The sequence below is a fragment of the Polypterus senegalus genome, chromosome 12 (genome assembly GCF_016835505.1).
Source record: "Polypterus senegalus isolate Bchr_013 chromosome 12, ASM1683550v1, whole genome shotgun sequence".
Classification (NCBI taxonomy): Eukaryota; Metazoa; Chordata; class Cladistia; order Polypteriformes; family Polypteridae; genus Polypterus; species Polypterus senegalus.
Window position 1 is genome coordinate 31,828,891 of NC_053165.1, and position 24,840 is coordinate 31,853,730.

The window sequence follows — 24,840 nt, forward strand, 5'->3', positions numbered from 1 at the left end:
AAATGCACTCAATCAATTGCACCTTGTAGAACTGTTTGTACTTATAAGTACAATCACCCCACTGTAAACTTGCACTATAGTTATAATATCGCACAACCTGAGCCACTTTATAAAGCGCGTATTTACATATGATGACGATATTTTTAAGGTTAAATGCAGCAAAATGTTTATTAAATTATACAGATAAAACTTTAAACTTCATTTAAATAATCCATATTCTTCACTGGGAGTGTCGTTAAGGATAGAATAATTAAACATGTACTACGAAGATATTTTAATGTTCCTTAAACATTTTGAAGAATCTGCGCTAAGCTTACAGATGGCTTAACTTCCATTACAAAGCTGATTGTGTGGCAATCGGTTACTTGGGGAAAGAAAAGCAAGGACTGCAGTGGCGACTACGCCAATATATATTGAATATAAAACAGAAAGAGAAAATAACAACACAGCTAAAAATGAAGCGACAAATTTCAGCAAAAGTTAAATGCTTGTGTCATGAGCACGAGGCGGCTATGCAGTGTCTGCAATGGACGTGGCCATCCACTGTGCATAAGCTACCTTACTGACATTGGCGGGCGAAGGAGCAACCGATTCTTCCTCTGCCCAGTGCCACCACAAGCCTAGAGCCGCCCCTGAGTACTGCTGCAATAAATTATTGCATCGAAGTGAAACTCATATTTAATAACATGCTTTAACTCCTATCATCACGAAAATGATATCACGTATACATCTCAGTATTTCAGTTATTCAGAGAGCTGTAATATCACGAATGTAATGGATTCTGTGTCCAGTTGGAGGAAGAGAGCCGGTTTAAGAAGCAAGTAGTGATTCACACACACAGAGCACATAGAAGATCAAATACAAAACAAAGCATTTAACGTGCTACTTTAATTACGATGTGATTTGAGAAACTGGTTAATTAAACGATTTTAAGATGAAGTTTATGATGTTCTACTTTAATGACAAAATAAACTACGTGATTAAAGTGGAAATGTCGAGATTGAAGTTGACATTTCGTGCCTTTTTTTCTTTGTACCCTAATAAGCTTTCATATGACACTCAGCCAGTGGGCTACAACTGGGCTTTTCACGGCGACTTTGATAAGTGACTTCTTTTTTATTTCCGGCACTGTGCGATTTTGTGAATGTGAGCTTTCAAGTTTCTCCAACACGCTATGTCACTCGATCAACTTCCTTTTGTTGATCATACCACAGTTTATTTGAACAAATAGTATGGTATTCGCTGAAATTCTTATATTTTCCCCCGTGCTTTTCCCATTGTCTTTTCACAGAAGGCTGCGCGTAAGAGCGATTTATATTGATTTGCATATTCAAAGAGGCGTAATTCTGGGAGGAGTTGGGACGTTACATAAAGCGCGTGCACGAGCGTTAGTTTTCACGCTGATCGGGATTTATGTAGCGGAAGAACGTGGCAGTTGGAGTACGCACAGATTCCTGCATCTGGATTTTTCTGTGCGTAAGCACATTTCGGCTTTTGTGCTTACGTCATGTTATAGTGCGAGTTCTATGCACGGCGTTATACATGAGGCCCCAGATGAGGCCTCACCAGTGCATTATAAAGCTTGACCAGAACCTCCTTGGACTTGTGCTCCACACATCATGTTGTATAAACTAACATTCATTAATGGCTTCTGAGCACCATCTGGTAGTTGATAGTGTCCAGTCCACTACAATGCCTAAATCCTTCTATATTAACTACTTTATTAATGGCCCATCTTACTAATATGTCTTTTTCTCATCCATTTAATATACACCAGGGTTTCAGGAAGTTGCTGAAACCTATGTGCCAATTTGTTTGCTGAGACTGTGTAACCATGAAATAATAAAGTCACAGAGCTCCAGGTTGCTGTGTTCTTAGCACCCTCAGTATTTAGCATTAATGTTACGATACCAGATCAAAATGTAGATGATGTTTTTCCTTCCTCTAAACAATTTCTTTAAACACTTCTAATATACTGTATCTACAGTATTTTCTTTGGTTCTTTAAATTGTGTAAAAAAAAATCAACTGGTAGATCATCACACCTAGCTTATGTGTTTAATTACATTCTCTATTCCTTTAACATCTAGATGTTCAACTAGACCCATTCCCACTTGGGTTATATAAGGAACAATGGAGTACCTAAAGGGAGAAAAACCCATAAACATCGATAATATGTAAAGTCCACTTTGTACTTGGGTTTGGATTTACGCCTAACCTTCTAAAGTTGTGGATTAGTGGTGCTAACCAGTGTGACACTGTTCTTCTCTTCATGTGGATTTACAATCATTAATCATTCACAAGATGATTCAAGACCTTAACATAGAAAAAGACTATATGCGTACTAGTACTTGAATGTGTGCTCATTTGCATTGTCCTGTGTTTATGTATATTTTGCACTGCAGCCCTGTAAAATATTACTTTGTGCCAATGTATGCTACAATACTGTGTATGGCTGGGATGACAATAAAGCCAATTGACTTGATTGCTTTATTAACATCCATTTCTTGAACTGTGTTTCTTCTTCTAGATGCAGGCAATACTACATTACACATTTTCTTTCTGCATGGATGAAATCAAGTATAATTATAGCCAGTGACAGCCAGGCCACATCAACATCTCTAGCCATGTTTTGGAACATCCACTACGATACCACAAATCTCATTCTTCATTTTGAGAATGACTACCACTTTAATGACAATAATGGTAACTCAAAGATTATTCAATCATCTATTTAAAAATATAACAATTATATATTTAGATTCTTATATCAATATTCTTAAAGGTTATTAGGAAGAATTGAGTTTGAAACATAAACAAAAAATACATCTTCCTATGTCACCACAATACACATAAATTATTGATAACTGAAAAGTTTAAGTCATAGCCAAATTAAATCAAAAGCTGCCATTGAATGAATACTTCAGTGAAAGCGTCAGTCCTCCTACTTCCATCTGACACATCTCTGCTAGAAGTGGAATGTTATTGGAGATTTTTTATTGGAGGTTTGGAGCCATTAAATTGTTTGGGGGGCATCACAATAATGTTCTACAAGCAAAATGTTTTATACAGGTACAACCTTGACAATTTTGTCTGTATTTGTTTATTGAAGATATATTAATTCGACAGTTTGATAAATTTATTATAGACAATTTCTGTTTCTTTTAACCATCCCCCCTAATTTGTGAAATGGTACAACTCATGCAAAAATGCAGCATAAACAGCCAAGCACATAACATTTGGAGAGTGTGTGGGAAAGACAAGCTGTAGGTTTCTTTTCTGATCATCACATACTTGTAGTTGCTGCAGTAGAGAAACTTATTTGTAGCCTCCAGTGGACTTATAGTAAAAGTTTTATAAATTAGACACACCACATGACAGGATGACAGTTCTGGATCATCACCTGGCAGCAGCTACAATAATATTGTAAAGCTGAAAGTTTTTGTCCATTTGTATCTGTAAGGCTAAAAATAGGATTAAGTAAGTTCAGTAAATGGATGGATGGCCACAAGCAGTATGAATGATTGGGCTATGTATGTAAATCATGCTGTAATATTGACATCATCCTATGTTTTTAAGTAACAAAATCATCATTGCAGAAATAAAACAACATTTTTGCCCAGTGTAGTTTGTCTTGCTTCTCAGTGTAACACTTAACCTAATCTTAGATATTAACTATGTTGGCTTAATGGCATGTTTATTAGATTAGATATGTGAGGACATTATTTGTCCTCAGGAAGGAATTTGGCTTTTTATACAAGTTCTTTAAAGAAATAAATAGATAAATAAACACACACACACACACACTGTAGTCCAAATACACACCAGAATGACTTAAAAGGCAGAGAATTAAAAAGAAACAACTTCTGACTTGGCAGTCTCACAGTCACAGTAAGGCATTATGCAGGCATTTTGCTGTTGGTATAAAGGAGCCCCAGTAGTGTTTCTTAACACACTTTTGCTGAACAATTTGTTGGATGAAAGTCCACAATGTTAGTGTGTCAAAGAGAGGATGTACACGATAGTTCAAAATGACTCTCAGTTTTAATTCTTTCCTTTGCTACTTCCTCCAGTGGGGCATGAGTGTGTCTCATAACTGAGCCTTCCCTTTTAATTAGCTTGTTGATGCGGTGGGTTTTCCTGAAGTGATGTTACCAGCCCAGCACACCACAGTATAGAAAATTGCACTGGCCATCACAGAGTTGTTGAAGATGTGAAGGATGTCATTAGTTCCCTTAAACTGTTACCTGTATAATGTGAAGTCACCAGTTTAAGCCTCTCCCAGTGTTCATTCTGCTAACTGTTTGAAGAGGAAATGTATGAACAGAGAGGTTTTCTGTCTTAACATGATAATTATAAATGTTAACAGACAAAGGAGCTCAGTGTTACTGTCATACTCCCTTCGTGGTGGTTTGTGCAACAGATCACATCACCAGTCACAAAGCAGAAGCTTTGGAGGTTAACTGGGTTCAAAGCCAGAGTGCAGCATTATAGTGCATGCAGTGCTCTTTGATATGGGGAAAGTCAACAACCAGCTCATTGGTTTTGCTGATGTTATGTTGCAAACTATTTATTTTACACCAAAAAAAAGTTCTCCATCTGACTCCTATGCTGTCTCATCCCCTTTAACAATATACATCTCATTAAATGTAGAATCATCTGAGAATTTCTACATGTGACATGACTTATTGTTATATTTATAGTCTGAGCTGTACAGAATGAAGAGAAAAAGTGGCAGGACTGTTCCTTGTGGTGCTCCAGTGTTGCTCATATCCATATTGGAAACACAGTCCTTGACTCTCACAAACTGTAGGCTGCCCAACATATAGCCCATTACCCAGGACACCATAAGCCATATATCTCTAAGTTTACCCCTTAACAGGGTTGGCTGGATGGCATTGAAGGCACTGGAGCAATCAAAAAACATAATCCTCACAGTCCTGTCAGCTTTGTCCAAGTGACAAAAGAGGGATAATTGCATTCTTCACTCCAATCTTTGTCCAATATGAAAACTGAAGTGGGGTTCAGGTGGTCTACCACAAGAGGACTCATATAGTCCAGGACCAGTCTCTCCAAGGTCTTCATGACGTGAGACATATGTGCCACCGGTCTGCCTTCTTTGAACAAACAAAAGGATGTTTTCCACAGCAGTAACACCTTCTGGAGCCTATGGGATCGACTGAACAGGTGACAGAGGACACCACAAAGCTGGTCAGCACAGGCCTTAAGACTTCAAGGGCTGACACAATCTGGTCCTGGAGTTTGTCCTGTGTGTAGCCTCCTCAGTTGTATCCTTTACTTGGTCGTGTTTACTTGGGTGGAATCATCATTGGCCTTTCCAGTTGTCATGGTAGGAGTTGTTGATGTAGTAGGGATGGTGTGGGGTGACTTATTATTAGAAGAAGGAGACAGTGGGAGGGAAAATCTATTAAAAAATCTGTTCAGAGTCTTAGCTTTGCCCACAATCCCCTACTAGCATCGGTGCCCTGGATTGCTTGAGTCCAGTAATTATTCATGTTATTTTCACTGAGTTTGTTTTCTATTTTAGCTTTATAAGCTTCATTTCCTTCACTTAGATTTTTCTTTAGCATTATCCAGGAAATATTTAGAACCTTTTTTGTCACCAAATTTGAATGCTGTTTTTTCTTATTCAGGAGACCTTTTAGCTCCTTAATGATCCAAGGCTTGTTGTTTGGAAGTCAACACACTTTCTTTTGAGGGCTGTGCAGTGGCTGAATGCCTCAATATCATCTCCATGCTACTTGCACATCATTTTCCTGTCTGTCATTTGGAAGCATTCATTCAGAGATATTTTGGCCTCCAGACTCCACTTCCTCATTTTCCTGGTGGTAGGTTGTGGTCTAAACAATAATTTATGTAAATAATATGAAACCTTATACCTAAAATCTAAAGAGAAGTTCAAAGATCACATAGTGTAAGAAGCAATATTGTCCTTCTTATGAAAGGGCTGTACAGCAACAATGCAAAGTATGTAGCTAATGTATGACTGGTGTGAGAAACATTTAAGCTGTGCACCAGGTGTTGCCTCAGTGTTTTACTAAGATGTGTAATAGAGCATTTCTATAAACCAATAAGACTTCAGTAGATAAAACATTTCAGTCTCTTGCAGTCAGATATATTTTGTTGGTGCACATTTGGAAGACACTTCACTGATAAAGTGATAGATAGACCTGCGTTGATGTTTCCAAAAATGGCACTGAGCTAAAATGAAGTTTACTGCCAGGCAACATAATTGCTAGAAACTGTCTTGATATTACAGCCATAAATACAACAATAGTAAAATATAGTTGACAGCACATTATACAAAATATGGCATGACAACATTAAGGAGGACAGCAGAATATAGTGCAGAATCAACACATAAAGCAATATGACAATGAATTGGCTTACATTCATGCACCATACAATTTAAGCTGTTAAAGTAAACATAAGTTATGACAGACGGGCATATTTGGAGATCTACAGATACAAAGATGAATCAAAAGTTGTGGTTGACCATTGTGATTGTTTCTGTGACTATGTTTTTTTTCTTTGAGTGACCAGCAACTTTTCTGTAATGAAAATAATTGAAATGGATGGTTACTCAGGGAAGTGTGGCCTTTCATTTTAGTTTTTGCTTGCATCTTTCTGACATCAAACCAGCACCCTGCAGTTTATGCTTTTAAAATTCAGATGCACAACCAAGCCAGACTGTTTTGGAGGAAGTGGCAATGTTTTGAATAATTGCTCTATAAATCTGGTCCAGTTCTAACTGGGACCAGCTTGAAAACTATCAATAAAAACTCCTTTAGGTATTTTTGTTCTCTTTCTGTATATTTAAAATTGACATGCTTCCTTATATTTATGAATAGTTCACATAGTTGTGTATTTTTTATAACGGTTTTATATTGTGCAAAAGAGGATAAAGACACATAAAGGTGCCAGTTTGTGTGTCAATTCTTATTGCTTCCAGTGATGACAAATGTAAGGAAAAATGTCTCAAAATCATTATCATAATGTAATAGTAACAATACCTGAGATGGTCCCATCAGCCATTCCATCAAGCTGAATCTGTTTATCATCTACCTGAATTTGAGTGCCTATAATTCCACTGCCATTGTCTGCATAGTTGTTGTAATATCCTGGAATTTGCTCATTTTACAAATCCTGCAGAATATACTACTATAAAAAAGGGCAAAGACAAAATAAAATTTTGGGGTCAAACAGCAATCCTGTATATTGTAGATACAAAATTCTTAAATGTTTTTCAGTGAAAAACAGTATGAAAATAGACTGCCCAAGATGGCGACACTTCCAGTTATATACAGGATGGGCATAAAGGAACTGTTCCAGGTGGTCGGCCGCCGGAAGTGACATCAAAGGTGGCAAGGTTGTAAATCATTTACAGAGGGAGATTTACATAAACAAAATGGTAATAGGTCTATGAATCAAAAGTTAGCAAATAAAACATCAGAATAGAGTACATGAAATCCAACCAGCTACTCTGGCTCTCATGCACAGGGCCTACCCTCTATATAGCGTAGTGTGGCTGCCCATTTACCTTATATCACATCTCCTACTGCTTAGTCCTCCATCCTCACCTTATCCTGGCTTTCCTACAACTCAACAGCAGAGAAGGGGCTTTGAAACCTGGGCCTGGAACCACAACCTTGCATATCTAAAGGATAACTTGTGGGATAAGGAATGTCCCTGGGAACACCTGTGGCCATCCTTCTAGAGGTCCCTTTAATTGTCACTGCAATCCTCAGCCCTAGTTCTCTGCTAAAATATCAGGTAGCCCCCAGGTCACCTACCCATGCCAATGTGAAGGGGGTGAGCATGAATAGCATGCACAGCCACACTGCTGCCACCACTTGGACTGGGAGACTCCTGCATCATTAACTAGCATTGCACACTAACCACCCTTTTTAACTTCCTATTCGGTTTTTCCAGGCTTTTCTATGTAATTGGCAGCCAAGTTCCATTGGACTCTTCACAATCATTGTCCATGCCAATGTAAAGTTTGCTAGAGTATTTTACAGTTTGGCTTCTTTCTTGAATTCTGGAAAATAACCTGCAACATGGGTCAAATTGCCAAACCAGAAATTCCCAACAGGGTGTACAGTACTGTATTCACTTTGGAGAGCACGACTACACTCCATATTCTCTATATAATTTTATATACTTACTAGCCACAGGACCTGTCAGACAGGTAATAGAAGGATTTAAAAATATTTGCTATCTCTTTCCGTATGTGTCCTTTCAGTGTCTTTCCTCTGAATATGTGTGTGTCTGAGCCTCTCTTCACCAACGCTCCCTTGCTCGAGTACATTCCTGTAAAGCCTGCTTCTCACTGTCATTATTTTTGAGACACCTTTTCTCACCTTTTATACTTTCTGTGTTTGAAGGAAAACACCAGCAGGGCATCAACATGTCTTTGTTGACTTTACAAATGCATTTCACAGGTTGTGACATGACACACTGTGGACTACTATCAAAGAACACAACATGGGCCAAAAGCTTAATCCACACCATCCACCAGCCTAGGCTAGCAGTGTGGTGCTTATTCATGGCTCAATGGAAAATCAATTTCTCCCTTCAGTTGGAGTCCTTCAAGGCTGTATTCTATCACCTAAGCTTTTTAACATCTTTCTTAACATAGATCTTGACTGACATACTCAAAAGATCATCAGGGCACAGGGAGCATAGGATGGCCCACCATTACTAATCTCTGATTTGCAGATGACACTGATGGGCTGGTAGGATGGGAAAATGAGGTTACCCACCTGGTGAAATGCCTGGAGAAAACAAACATTAAAATATGACATGAAGATCAATGCCGAAAAGACTAAGGTGATGGTGAACATTGGAAAACCAATCGCAACAAAGATCACAGCTCATGAGCATGCGTTGGAGACTGTTATATAGTCGTATCAAGAGCTGCGCAAACAGTAGCAGCTCTTACCAAATTGAAGCCAATCTGGAGAGGCAAACAGAATGTCTTAAATCCAAATTGAGATTACTGCTTACCCTGGTCCTTTCAATCTTTTTATGTGCATGTGAATTTCTTACTTCAACCATGTCACCAATGACGAGATTCATTGTATCATCCAGCAACAATTAAACAACTATGAATATCACTCATGATAGTAAAATGGAGTAATCTAAAGTGGTATGGTCATGCCACAAGATCTGAGAGCTTCTTCAAGACAATCTTGCAAGAAATGGCCCATGTAAAAAAAGACATAGACAAAGGAAAAAGTGGATGGACAAAAACTCCAAGTGGACCCAGGTAACTTTGCAGAAACCAAAATACTGGACAGAACTGGCAAGTATGGTGACACCTGGCTGAATGTTCGATTTTATAGCTCTCCACGACCACATGTGGGATGACCACAGACTTTGTTACAATTCTTGTTTTTATTTCTATACTACATTGGTTTTATTTTCTACTGTAAAATTTTAACACTTGCCAGACTGCTAAAGTGGAGTTTATAGTTTAGAGGATGTGTCTTAAACTATTTGTTCAAGTTTCCTTAGGGCAGCATCTGTGTATGCAAGTTCCACCAAGGTTATTACAGTTAACGAAAACTAAAATCAAAACTGAAACTATTATTAAAAAACATTTTCGTAAACTGAAATAAAATAATTAACAAAACTGAAATGAAAAACTAAAACTAAACGAAATTATTAAAGTAGCTGGAAAGAATAACTGATATAAAATAATAATTTATTAAACATAATTTTAGTTTTCGTTTTTGAATTAATTTTCTTGCTGTTAGTTTTTAAACCTTATGACTTTTAACTCTAAAACTGAAAGCCATCCACCATGAGTCGCCCGTACATATTTATCCAGTGAACGGTGGCTGGTGAAAGAGGCTGGATTTTCACACAGCATTTGCGGTGACAGAGCGAATTGAATACGTGTGTAAAGCGTGTGGAATATCAAGATGTAAATCAAACGCCTGAAATAGGAATGTGCTGCTCAACAAAAACTTCACCGTATTTACAGAAAAATCACGAGTGAGTAACGTTTCAGTTTATTTCTCAGGTGCCTGCTTTTTGTTGACAGTAATTCACCTACCACTTCGCACTCGAAGTATACAAAGTATAGAGAAAGTATCGGCCTACTAATCATGAAAAAAATTCGACCTCGTCATTTTAATGAATCTTTTACGTTTTAGACCTCCTTGAGTCTGAAAATACCGTTTTTGGAATTATGTCTGTGTGTGTGTGTGTGTCTGTGTGTGTGCGTATAAACAAAATACCTCAAAAACGCAACTAGATAGATGGATGAAATTTGGCATGTGGTTGTTAAACCAAAATTGTCGATCTATACTAACTTTTGGGGCAAATCTATTAACTGGAAGTGGTACTTTAAGTGAACACATACTCGATTTTTTTTATTCATGTAGCGGCAGTGTCCAACGTATTCAACTTTACTTTTATAATAATTGTTCAATATATTATTAATTTGATTTGTTGTTGATAGTTCTTTAATGTACATAATATAATATAAACATCTTGTGGTTTACTCCTCAAATATCCATCCCCGTATATGAGTACACCAGAAAGTCGAGGGGAGACCAATCCCAATTTTTGAAAATAAAACAGCATTGATTGAGAGACTGACTAGGTCATCATACAAAATCAGCACATTTTTGCTGACCAATCACTTTTACCTAAAAAACGTCATTTAACAACCAAGTGATACAAACCTTGTAGAATTACTGAGTTATCAATGTCTCTACTGAACTACAGGTAGGTAGGTGAAGAGAGTCTGTCAAAAACTACACATACTAATGTGTTTTTGTATTTATTCTATATTTATTAATTTATCTTTAATTCATATTCACAGCTCAAAATACCTGATATTGTGGAAGTAATCCAGTAGCAGAATTATGCTTTAAAATATCTGTCCCCATTTTTTCAATGTTTCTCTCTCTCAGATCAGATAGTTGAAATATCATATTCTTTTTGTTCTTAACGTCAGACTTATCATACACATTGCTTACCAGGGATTTTTTCTTCCTTGCATCCAAACATTCTTGGGTAAGCTCCAGGTTCCTGTGATCCTGCTCTGGATAAACAGGTTTAGATAATGTATATATTGTTCTTAATATCAGATGCTGTCCCTGTCATTTTGTGCCTGTCCATACTCCTATTACCCGCTCTTGCTCTGCTCATTATGGGTTTACTGTTCTTATGGTGGGCTTTTCAAGTCTCACTGCCCCTAACCTTCATACTACATGCTTGTTTTTCTTTGTTTCCCTCAATACAGCTAGGTGGGGTCTGCACACTGATTCAGGCCTAAGAGTCTTGTTCTTCCTAAGCCCCCTGTAATTTTCATGGCCACACCTGTTAGAACATAGTAGAATCTCTTTTCTTATTTTTTTATATCTTTCCAGGCCCGCAGAAATGTTTGTGCCTGAGATGGAATCATAGATCAATATGGCTGGTAGAAAATAACAAAGCCCTGGTGTTTGAGATTTCATCCATCCATCCTCTTTCGCTTATCCGAGGTCAGGTCACGAGGGCAGTAGCTTGAGCAGAGAGGTCCAGACTTCCCTCTCCCCGGCCACTTCTTCTACCTCTTTTGGGAGAATCCCAAGGCGTTCCCAGGCCAGCTGGGAGACACAGTCCCTCCAGTGTGTCCTGGGTCTTCCCCGGGGCCTCCTCCTGGTTGGACGTGCCCGGAACACCTCACCAGGAAAGCGTCCAGGAGGAATCCTGATCAGATGCCCAAGCCACCTCATCTGACTCCTCTCGATGCTGAGGAGAAGCGGCTCTACTCTGAGCCCCTCCCGGATGACTGAGCTTCTCACCCTATCTTTAAGGGAAAGCCCAGACACCCTGCGGAGCAAACTCATTTCAGCCGCTTGTATTTGCGATCTCGTTCTTTCGGTCACTACCCATAGCTCATGACCATAGGTGAGGGTAGGAACGTAGATCGACTGGTAAATTGAGAGCTTTGCCTTACGGCTCAGCTCTTTTTTCACCATGACAGACCAATGCAGAGCCCGCATCACTGCGGACGCCGCACCGATCCGCCTATCAATCTCACGCTCCATTCTTCCCTCACTCGGGAACAAGACCCTGAGATACTTGAACTCCTCCACTTGGGGCAGGATCTCTCCCCCAACCCTGAGAGGGCCCTCCACCATTTTCCGGCTGAGGACCATGGTCTCGGATTTGGAGGTGCTGATTCCCACCTCAGCCGCTTCACACTCAGCTACGAACCGAATCAGAGAGAGCTGAAGATCACAGCCGTGATCCAATCCTGAGTCCACCAAACTGGACCCCCTCAACACCCTGGCTGCACCTAGAATTTCTGTCCATAAAAGTTATGAACAGAACCCATGACAAAGGGCAGCCCTGGCGGAGTCCAACTCTTATTGGAAACGGACTCGACTTACTGCCGGCAATGCGGACCAAGTTCTGACACCAGTTGTACAGGGACTGAACAGCTCTTATCAGGGGGTCTGGTACCCCATACTCCCGGAGCACCCCCCACAGGATTCCTGTCGAACGCCTTTTCCAAGCCCACAAAACACATGTAGACTGGTTGGGCAAACTCCCATGCACCCTCCAGGATTCTGCTCAGGGTGTAGAGCTGGTCCACTGTTCTGCGACCAGGACGAAAACCACACTGTTCCTCCTGAATCCAAGGTTCAACTTTCTGATGGACCCTCCTCTCCAGAACCCTCGAATAGACTTTTTCAGGGAGGCTGAGGAGTGTGATCCCTCTGTAGTTGGAACACACCCTCTGGTCCCCCTATTTAAAGAGGGGGACCACCATCCCGGTCTGCCAATCCAAAGGCACTGTTCCCGATGTCCATGCAATGTTGCAGAGACCAAGACAGTCCTACAACATCCAGAGCCTTGAGGAACTCCGGGCGTATCTCATCCACCCCTGGGGCCCTGCCACCAAGGAATTTTTAACCATCTCGATGACCTCAGCCCCAAAGATGGGGGAGCCCACCTCAGAGTCCCCAGGCGCTGCTTCCTCATTGGAAGGTATGTTAGTGGGATTGAGGAGGTCTTCGAAGTACTCCCCCCACTGACCCACAACGCCCCGAGTTGAGGTCAACAGCGCACCATCCCCACCATATACAGTGTTGACACTGCACTGCTTCCCCCTCCAGAGACACCAGACTGTGGACCAGAATCTCCTTGAAGCCGTCCGAAAGTCGCTCTCCATGGCCTCCCCAAACTACTCCCATGCCCGAGTTTTTGCCTCAGCAACCACCAAAGCCGCATTCCACTTGGCCTGTCGGTACCTATTAGCTGCCTCCAGAGTCCCACAGGATAAAAGGGTCCGGTAGAACTCTTTCTTCAGCTTGATGGCATCCCTCACTGCTGGTGTCCACCAACGGGTTTGGGGATTGCTGCCACAACAGGCACCCAGCTCCGGCCACCCGCCTCAACAATATAGGCATGGAACTTGGCCCATTTGGACTCAATGTCCCCCACCTCCCTCAGGACGTGGTCGAAGTTCTGCTGGAGGTAGGAGTTGTAGCTACTTCTGACAGGGGACTCTGCCAGACATTCCCAGCAGACCCTCACAACACGTTTGGGCCTACCAGGCCTAACCGGCATCCTCCCTCACCATCAAAGCCAACTTACCACCAGGTGGTGATCAGTTGACAGCTCCGCCCATCTCTTCTCTCTTCTTGTTTGAGATTTTTGAATGAAATATTGAAGGCATTCATTATAAGCACATTGTTGTTGGAGCAGAATATGTTGTGTGCTGTAGACATTTAGAGTAAAAAACCCTCACACCCTAAAATGCACCTAAAGTTTATTACAAATTGGCCCATTTTGGGCAATAAAAGGAAAAGAAAAAAAAGTGCCAACAGTCAGCGCAGATTTGTTCAGCACAAATGACATAAAAAAATATTTTAAAAATTATAAAATTGCATAAAATTATTCATATTCAGTACCTGGTTTTGATTATGCTTGTTTTTATCAGAAAAAAAAAACAAATAGTAAAGTGTGTTGTGTAGTGTTGCAAGTTTCCACTAACATTAATTCTTATTATATCCAAAGTTGTATAGTTGTGTCTCATTGTGAGACAAAAACTAAACTGCATTGTACCTCTTTAACTATACTATAATTACTAAAACTGAAACTAATATATATAAAAATAAAATAGAAATGTAAAATAAAAACTAAACTAAAACTAAAAATACACGATTAAGGAAAAGTAAAACTAATTTGAATTTCCAAGTAAGGTAAAAAAAAATATATAGAAATAAAAACTAATATAAAAAGGCAAAACTATAATAACCTTGAGTTCCACTGATGTTTTATTGTCCCCAGTCATTTTGAGTGTTGCTTTAATTATGTGTTACACTCTAAATTGTGTTTAGTATGTGTCTTTTCAAAAATACAAATTAGCCCAAAATTGACCAACACACTGGAAAACAGATGTTGAACATCAATATTATCCATTTTACTTAACAAAAAAGAGGCTTGGTTAAAATATTGTCCTTAATGTTTTTAGGGTGCCACATACTCAAATAATTATATTCTTATTTTAAAAAACTACCATCTTGTAAAGTCTATGACAATCTCTTTTCTTACTGTCTTCCCTCAGAAGGTGTTCAGCACCAATTTAAAAAATTTAACTGTAATGATTTGGACTGCAACACACTACAGCTGAGAAGGTTAGCGGTGTGCCTCTACCTCCCATGAAAGACATGTACCGCACCCGCTGCTATGACAGAGCCATGAACATTGTGAAAGACCATTCCCACCCATTAAATGGTCTGTTCTCTCTTCTACTGTCTGGAAAACGATATCATAAATTCGACTCGGGTTCTGCAAGACTGAGTTTCATTCAGCACATCAACAGATTTTTGAATGCATACAAATGTATACTGTTACAATGTTGTATTGTCTATTTGTCTGTTTATTATACTTATATTTATTGTATTTATTTTCTGTTATCTATTTATTGTACTGTTTCTGCCGCAACTTGTATTTTGTTGTATGTTGCTATATGTTACACTGTGTCTCATGGAGATATGTTGTCTCATCTCACTATGTACGTGTACACAGTTGCTGATAACAATAAAGTAACCTTGACCTTAATATTGTACTGTCAGAATATTCATAGAATGAAGTGTTGGGTTTTAAAAATACTACAACTGCAGTATCACGGACATGCTTAAAATCTGAGACCTGCTCTACATGAAGGATTACATTCATTTGTGCAAAATATACAATATTGAGGACAGAATAGGCATTTTGCATCTTCTATACTAGAAAATTGTAACATACAATACTGAGGAGAGAACAGGCATTTTACAGCTTCTATACAAGAAAATTATACAACCACATGTTTAGTTTTGAATGAAAGTACAGGTGCCGGTCATAAAATTAGAATATCATGACAAAGTTGATTTATTTCAGTAATTCCATTCAAAAAGTGAAACTTGTATATTAGATTCATTCATTACACACAGACTGATGTATTTCAAATGTTTATTTCTTTTAATTTTGATGATTATAACTGACAACTAATGAAAGTCCCAAATTCAGTATCTCAGAAAATTAGAATATTGTGAAAAGGTTCAATATTGAAGACACCTGGTGCCACACTCTAATCAGCTAATTAACTCAAAACACCTGCAAAAGCCTTTAAATGGTCTCTCAGTCTAGTTCTGTAGGCTACACAATCATGGGGAAGACTGCTGACTTGACAGTTGTCCAAAAGACAACCATTGACACCTTGCACAAGGAGGGCAAGACACAAAAGGTCATTGCTAAAGAGGCTGGCTGTTCACAGAGCTCTGTGTCCAAGCACATTAATAGAGAGGCGAAGGGAAGGACAAGATGTGGTAGAAAAAGTGTACAAGCAATAGGGATAACCGCACCCTGGAGAGGATTGTGAAACAAAACCCATTCAAAACTGTGGGGGAGATTCACAAAGAGTGGACTGCAGCTGGAGTCAGTGCTTCAAGAACCACCACGCACAGACGTATGCAAGACATGGGTTTCAGCTGTCGCATTCCTTGTGTCAAGCCACTCTTGAACAAGAGACAGCGTCAGAAGCGTCTCGCCTGGGCTAAAGACAAAACTGCTGCTGAGTGGTCCAAAGTTATGTTCTCTGATGAAAGTAAATTTTGCATTTCCTTTGGAAATCAAGGTCCCAGAGTCTGGAGGAAGAGAGGAGAGGCACAGAATCCACGTTGCTTGAGGTCCAGTGTAAAGTTTCCACAGTCAGTGATGGTTTGGGGTGCCATGTCATCTGCTGGTGTTGGTCCATTGTGTTTTCTGAGGTCCAAGGTCAACACAGCCATCTACCAGGAAGTTTTAGAGCACTTCATGCTTCCTGCTGCTGACGAACTTTATGGAGATGCAGATTTCATTTTCCAACAGGACCTGGCACCTGCACAAAGTGCCAAAACTACCAGTACCTGGTTTAAGGACCATGGTATCCCTGTTCTTGATTGGCCAGCAAACTCGCCTGACCTTAACCCCATAGAAAATCTATGGGGTATTGTGAAGAGGAAGATGCAATACACCAGACCCAACAATTCAGAAGAGCTGAAGGCCACTATCAGAGCAACATGGGCTCTCATAACACCTGAGCAGTGCCACAGACTGATCGACTCCATGCCACGCTGCATTGCTGCAGTAATCCAGGCTAAAGGAGCCCCAACTAAATATTGAGTGCTGCACATGCTCATACTTTTCATGTTCGTACCTTTCAGTTGGCCAACATTTCTAAAAATCCTTTTTTTGCATTGGTCTTGATTGATATTCTAATTTTCCGAGATACTGAATTTGGGACTTTCATTAGTTGTCAGTTATAATCATCAAAATTAAAAGAAATAAACATTTGAAATACATCCGTCTGTGTGTAATGAATGAATCTAATAGACAAGTTTCACTTTTTGAATGGAATTACTGAAATAAATCAACTTTGTCATGATATTCTAATTTTATGACTGGCACCTGTATACTACCATGAGTTCCTGGGCTGGCCCATTTTGCATTTCTCTAAAAGAGTCAAATAAAGTTTTAATGACAGACCACCCTCCCCATCTGACGACATGGCCAATCCATCTCTACCGTCTTTTCATCACAATGGTGACAATATTCTCTAGTTGAGATATATATTCACTAGAGATGGTTCTTCGACAGAAAATGTGCAGGATTTGTTTCAGATGTTTTGTATGGAATGTAGCCAGCTTGTTCAAGGCGACCTCTGCTATCCTCCAGCACCTAGATACAGTGCCCTCCATAATGTCTGGGACAATGACACATTTTTCATTGATTTACCCCTCTGCTCCACTGTTTAAAATTAGAAACAAACAATTCAGACGTGACTAAAGTGCACATCATGGGCTTTAATTTAATGGTCTTTGCATACATTTCAGACACATCATGTAGAAATGACACTTTTTATACTTACCTCACCCCCATTTCAGGCCATCATGATGTTTGGAACACAACAATACGCAATGACTGCTTGAAGTCTGTGATTCATAGACATCTCTAGGTGCTGAGGATCTTCTCTAGTGAGAATGTAGCCATCTTCTACTCCTGGGTATTTTGGGGGCCTATCCCCTTAGGTTTTCTCTACAGCATATGGAAGGCATAGTCAATTGGATTTAAAATAGATGACTGGCCTAGCCATTCACTGCGCTCTTCAGTATGGCCCATTCTATTTTCAATACTTCTCCATGGAGATTGCATGGCTATGCACTTGAATTTATGCACCTGTTAACAAGGGGTGCAAAACATTTGTTGGGAGTTTCACAAACCTTTGGCCATAAAGTGTAACTGACTCTTGTTCATGAATGAGGACTATGGTGATTATGAAATGGACAAATGAATTGTTACATTGACAACAGTTTTACAGATGTTGTACTGGATTGTAGAGGTAATGCTGGAAGCTAAGCTGCAAACACCCATATCCATATTCTCACCTGTTGTAACAAGTGCTGGGTAGTGACTGAAAGAATGAGACTGTGAGTACAAGCTGCCGAGGGAAGATTTTTGGGAGGATTTGCTGGGCTCACTATTCATGACAGGGCCAAGAGCCGGACAACATGGAAGGATCTCCTAGTAGACCTGCAACTTATACACTGCTTCATGCCGTTTGAGATAGCAGAGGCATGGTGTGTAGGATACCTTAAAGTGACTCCCACAAGCAGAATGTACAAGGGCAGAGACTATGGGAATAGACAGAGGGGCACAAGGCTGAAGTAAGAGATTTATTTGCAGCTCCTTAATGCCTTGTAACCCTTTACGGTGCCATTTAAAACAACATTTTAAATCTCATTCATTACATATGGGAGAATCCTGACTTTACCAGTCATTCTCACCTAGGCACCTACATTGGGCTGGGCATAACTTAACAGAAGCAGCTTTCCTCAAAATGGTGACAATTAGATTGGCCCAATGCCTTTTAGCCCTTCATAGTGCCCTTTAAATATTATAGTACATCTTATTCATTAGTAGAGTTGGGTATGATGCATTGTTAATAACATGTAATGTCAGATTTTGTATCAGGAGCAACAGAATGTAATCCTTTTGAAAAATAAGTTATAATATTACCCCTTTAACAAACTATTTTTTGAATAATAAGGCTGTATTTTGGGGTACTCCCCTCAGGCAGAGATTTCTGAAAAAGGCCCTCAAGTTGTAGGGTTTTGTCTGCACTGATTTTCTTCATCCCAATGTATTAGCAAAAGCACCCAGCAGGCACTACTCTTTTACTGTTATATATCATCATCAGTCACCATACAAGAAAATATAGATGTCATTGCTCAAAACAAGTCTGCTATGGCACCTTCTCTGCTACAAAACATTATTGCTTTGTATATTGTGAAGGATTTGGAGCCCATTAAGTCACAACTGTTTTCAGAAACTGTATTAGCAAGATACCTCTTACTCGAAGCACTCCTCCGATAGAAAACATTTACTAAGTAACTTTATGACGCTTATGAGAATGAATATGAACTAAAGTGACTTTTGAGGAGGTCCAGTTTATATGTACAGTCTGTGCACAATAACAGTTTTTTGGGAATTACAGTCTATTGGATCGATTTTGAACTACAGTAGAAAAAAGCTGCCACTCATTGTAGGCACATTCAAGGTCGCCACATATACGATGCAATTGCTACTAAAATCTATGAGGTACAAACTTCATAATTCTTGATTATCTGAAATCTGAAGCCAGTGTGGAATGCCTCTGTTGATTTCTAAGAAGTAAGCACAAAGTCTTAAAATACAAGACATCAGTCTCTTCTAGTGTGTTTTAGAGGATAAATTTGAATTTATAAAGTATGTCTCTAATATTTTGGGAAACTTCAGCTAGCAATTTTGTTTCATTTTTACTTTTGTTGACTAGCTATAACTTCATTTGATTGCAAAAAGTAGGAAAACCTGTCACATAACTTTGACCAGTTTACAATTCCACAATAAAACTGTGCCAATGTTAGGTTATTTGTGTTTAAAATACAATAATGAGAGCCTTCTTGTTGGCCAGTATCTAAAAATATATTTTATTCATTTGTGGCCTTGCTGTTGTTATATTGAAAATAGATATAATTGCTACTGTGTGGCTGTCTAGAAGAATTCGGTTCCAGATGTGTTCACAAATGTACAGTATCATTTTAAAAGATTTGCTTTGTGATCTTTGTGGTATTGTGGGTCCGCAGCTGGGAAAAAGGTGACTGATTTTGGAGTAAACGAATAAATAAATAATAGGCTGGCTCGACATCAGTGGGTGTGTGTGCTCATGCACCTGCAGCGGGTTGGTGGAGTAATTGGGGCAATTAAGGTGTGGTTTGTCTCAATTGCTTCATCGGCTTCCTGCAGTGTATGTGATTGGAACACTGCGCTCATGGAGACATAAGGAGAAGCCGGCACGCAAAAAGGGTAGAATCGAATTAAAAAAAGGAAGAAAACACAGATTAGAAGAAAGTAAGTTATAAAAAGAATGGAGTGACGGTGGGTGGCAGAGAGAACCAGTGTGAGTGAGTGAACAACAGAGGGGGAAGTCCCTCAAGTGAGTGTATACCCAACATCCAATGACTGAAGGAGGTCTCTTTGGCTGAGCGATTTAGAAGCTGGAGTGACTGAGGCATTGCTCGGTTGGAGCTCCTCGCCGCATAAGGCCAGAGAGAGGCAGCACAGCTGCAGAGGAACTGGAAGGCTCAGTGAGGTGTCCTGCGGTGGAGCTTTGGACCACAGGGACGTAAGCCTGGCAGCAGGAGCTGGAGGCTTGGCACAGTGCATTGCCTGAGTCACAGAATGCTGCAGGGGTCTGAGCCTAGAAACAGACGAAGATGGTTGGCTCAACTGCTGATTTGATGTTTCCTTTGTTGCATGAGCCTGTAATGGGCGAAGCCTAGGAGACATCCATTTTTAAAGAAGTGCACCAGGGTTCATGTTTTTTTATGGGCAGCTTCCTGCACTGTGTTTTTAAACTTGCTTTAATGGATTATGTACTTAATTGTTTTTAAAGTCCACTAGCATTCAGTTTTAATTGATTATTTACTTATTGAACATTTTTGAACAGTGATTTTGATGGTTTTTAATAAAAGCACTTTTGCACTTTTATGCACTTACCCCTTGCTCTGTGCGAGCGTCCTCATCTGCTGGCCAATCCCTCAGGTACGATATCAGCAGTAGCGAGTTCAAGAGGCTCCTGGGATGCAACTGGTAGTGTGGAGCTGATTCGCACCACCACAATCTTTAAAAGTTTAACAACTTATTAATGATATAGCAAAAGTAATAAATACATAACCACACTCACACACATATACGCGTAGATATGTAAAATGCAAAACTGACTGACCTATTCTCTCACTCACCAACAAAAACACTATTTCCCATTTAGCTAAAAGCTGAAATTTGGCAGGATTGCAATTTAGGGCAGTAGGTATCTGTAAACAAAGGAAATATTGCTATGTTAATATTTTAGGGAAAAACCCACCGCAACAATAGAAAAACTAAATACCCCAAAAACCTCAAAAATGTCCTGATGGTTTTGATTGAAATTAGGTAGCTTTAATGGCAAAAATGAAAATTAGCCAACACTTTATTTGGTTCATATTTATTACTATGATAATTTAATGATTTGAGCTGTGCTGAAAGAGTACATTAGGTAAATGAAGACTGTAGAAGTGATTGAGCAAACACCTTCAGTAACCAATAGGTTGAACGGATGACTGAAGAGAAAGCAGTGTCCTGGACAGGAACAAAAGAGTCATGACTACAATGTGAAATTAAGGGGGAAACTCAAATTTCACATTATGGCTACTGATAACCTGTTTTGTGGAAGAATAATTTAGGGTAATGTAGCATCCATCCTAAAGAAATAGCATAAACAGTTAATAAATGTCAGAAACCTTCTCGGGCATATCAGGAAACCAGATAAAGGTCAAGTGAACAACAAAATGTACTGAAAGATGACTAAGAAATCAGCAGCTATCCTATAAACAAGAATAGACAGTTGTTATATCGTACGCTGCGCGTTGGATGACCACAGTTGAAGGACTCAATCGTAAGGACCTCTCGTCGGGTGTCTCATTGGCACGCTTTTGCCTCTTTCTTTCGCGATCACGGCGTAATCTGTCTTCTCTCTCTGTAGGGGTTTCAGTTGCCTTTCGTTGTGCGGCAGAGACGCGTCATTGAGCTAATCTGTGTGAATGCTTGCTGAGTGTCCGTTTCTTGCGAGGGACTGGGGCTTTTCTACGGGGCGGCTATACAGCCAAAAGGAACGCGGAACAGGACACGGACACCGCGCTGGGCTTTAATTATATTGATAAGTCATTTGGGTGAAAATCAAGGAACCATTCATCCATTATTCAACCCACTATATCGTAACACAGGGTAACGCGGGTCTGCTGGAGCCAATACCAGCCAACACATGGCACAAGGCAGGAAACAAACCCAGGGCAGGGCGCCAGCCCACCGCATCCATGAATAACCATCCATTTCAATTATTTATCCCCGTGACCATGTTTGGACATAGCAGGCTGGACAAAGACTGACTGACCAAGGAACCAACAAGAGTAAAATGTATGCATTGATTGACACTGTATGTAAATTTCAGTAGTTTATAAAATGAACCTTTATTCTTTGTTTTCACTGATCATTCTGACAATGCATGTAACAGATTGCTTTTGAAGAATGCTCCCTCCAAGGCATTTTGACAAGGTGTAATTAAAAGATACCATGAACCGCTTTTCTTTTGCCTGATTACTGAATTGTCCTGTTAGGGGCCGTATCTTTCTTTAATAAGGTTTTAAATCAAAGCCACAATTTCAATTCAAAAGAATATGCTTTCCAGTAAAACAGTGTTAATGACAATGAACAAAAGCTAAGTCACTAGAAAAGCTGAGAAAAAACAAGATTTAGGCTAATGCAGTAATGGACAATTGTGAATAGCATGTTCAAGAATAAGCAGCTCCAAAAACCCAATATTACTATTGTTGTTACTTATTATTTGACTGTTGCCTTTATCCAAGGCAACTTAACAACCTTTGTTATATGATTAGTTACATTTCAGTTTGTATTCCCAATTGGGATGAAGCGACTTGCTCATAGTGACACAGTGGCAGGTTCCAAACCCTAAAACACAGGGATTGGCGTCCACTACATGGCCCTGCCAATACAAATATTGCATACAGAAAAAGCACCCAGTTAGTTATTTAGTACTTCTGATACACTCGATTAAACGATGGCCCTATAACTGACACTCATTGTGAAACAGCTAGCATGTAATATAATTCACTGCTTAACAGAAATTAATAAACGATACACTATTTAATAAATATTTTTAATTGTTTTTGTAATATTTAATATATTACTACTTAAATGTGACGCCTATACTGTTCATTAAACTTGGGAATGTACCAGCTTTGCCGGATATGACCGGTCAAAAAATAAAGGCATCGGTCTTTCTGTTAACATTGACCAAGTAACAGATTTGCAGAAGCTTTATGAATAAGCAGCTGTCTGGAAGCGAATTAGGCTGGATTTATACTTCACGCGACGCGACGCATGCTGCAGCGGACGCTCCTGCTACGCAAGCGTTGAAGTGTTTATACTTGCGCGCGTACTTAACGTAAATCTGGAGGAGTCCACCAGATGGCAGTGTGAGATATTATCACGGTGAGAACATGTTTGGCTTCTCTGTGTTGTGAATTGCCTAAAACACCTATTAAATTTCGATAACACCTTACCGCAATATCTGTGAAAAGGATGTTTATTGATTAAATCCATCAATCCAGGGATGTGTCCATTCCAACAAGCATTGGGCACGACTGAAAAACAATCCCTGGACGAGGTCTCCGCTCATCGCAAGGTGAATACAAGCACACATACACTAGCGTCATTTTAGCGGCACCAAATCCCCAAATCTGCTTATCTTTGGAAGGAAACCGGAGCACAGTGTGGAATACAAGCAAGAAATACCAGCAACGTAACTCCCTGCGAGACAGCAGTGCTATTGCTCCGCCACCGTGTCACCCTCATGTGTGTAATTATTAACAGTATTCATTATTTAAATGAAATTATATGTAAAATGTAACATACATACTTTAATGTATTTCATCATGAAACTGGTATCAAGTATAAATCTAAAGATTCTAAATGTGCAGAGAGTTGGAATATCATACATTTAATTTGTTCTGTGTGGTGATCTATTGCTGCTTGCCGCCGCTGTCAGGTCCAAGAAGCTCGTAGCGATTAAAAACTGGGATGACGTTTACGACGGTCGGCTTTAATGATAAAGTAAACTACGAGGTTAAAGTGGACAATTCGAGATTAAAGCCGAAATTTCCACTTTAATCACAAAATACGTTTTCACCGTGTCCTTTATTTTTTTCTCAGTGGCTCAAATATAACGCTATACATTATGTTGCTGTTGTTAAGTTGCAAAAATAAAAAAATTAAAAGACGACACAAAAGATGGTATGTGAGACTTTTAAAATGTATCGTGTCATTACATTCGGGAACAATCTACATGTGACAGAAAGCCTCTATGCCGATCCTACGGGATGGATACATTTTAAAAGTCTCAGTGCCGTCTATTTTTTTTTTTTGCAACTTCACATCGGCAACATAATGTATAGCGCTGTATTTGAGCCACTGAGAAAAAAAAAAATAAAAGACACGGTGAAAACGTGGTATTTCTTGCTTGTATTCCACACTGTGCTCCGGTTTCCTTCCAAAGATAAGCAGATTTGGGGATTTGGTGCCGCTAAAATGACGCTAGTGTATGTGTGTGCTTGTATTCACCTTGCGATGAGCGGAGACCTCGTCCAGGGATTGTTTTTCAGTCGTGCCCAATGCTTGTTGGAATCGACACATCCCTGGATTGATGGATTTAATCAATAAACATCCTTTTCACAGATATTGCGGTAAGGTGTTATCGGAATTTAATAGGTGTTTTAGGCAATTCACAACACAGAGAAGCCAAACATGTTCTCACCGTGATACTGCCACCTGGTGGACTCCTCCAGATTTACGTAAAGTACGCGCGCAAGTATAAACACTTCAACGCTTGCGTAGCAGGAGCGTCCGCTGCAGCATGCGTCGCGTCGCGTGAAGTATAATGAGCCCTTAGGGTTGCAGTACCAGCAAAAAGTCGGGGGGCGCAGTGTGCTAAAAGTCGGAACCTGACGTCAGAGTCTCTGTTTACTATCTACATGTGACAGCAAGCCTCTATGGAGATTCTTCGGGGATCGATGTGCGCGCTTTGCTGTTTGATGAATAGTTCAAAGTGTTGAAGCAAAATGCCGACATACAGATGCGTTCGTGGTGCTTTTATATTCAAGCGTCGCATATTACCGATCGTAATGACACGATA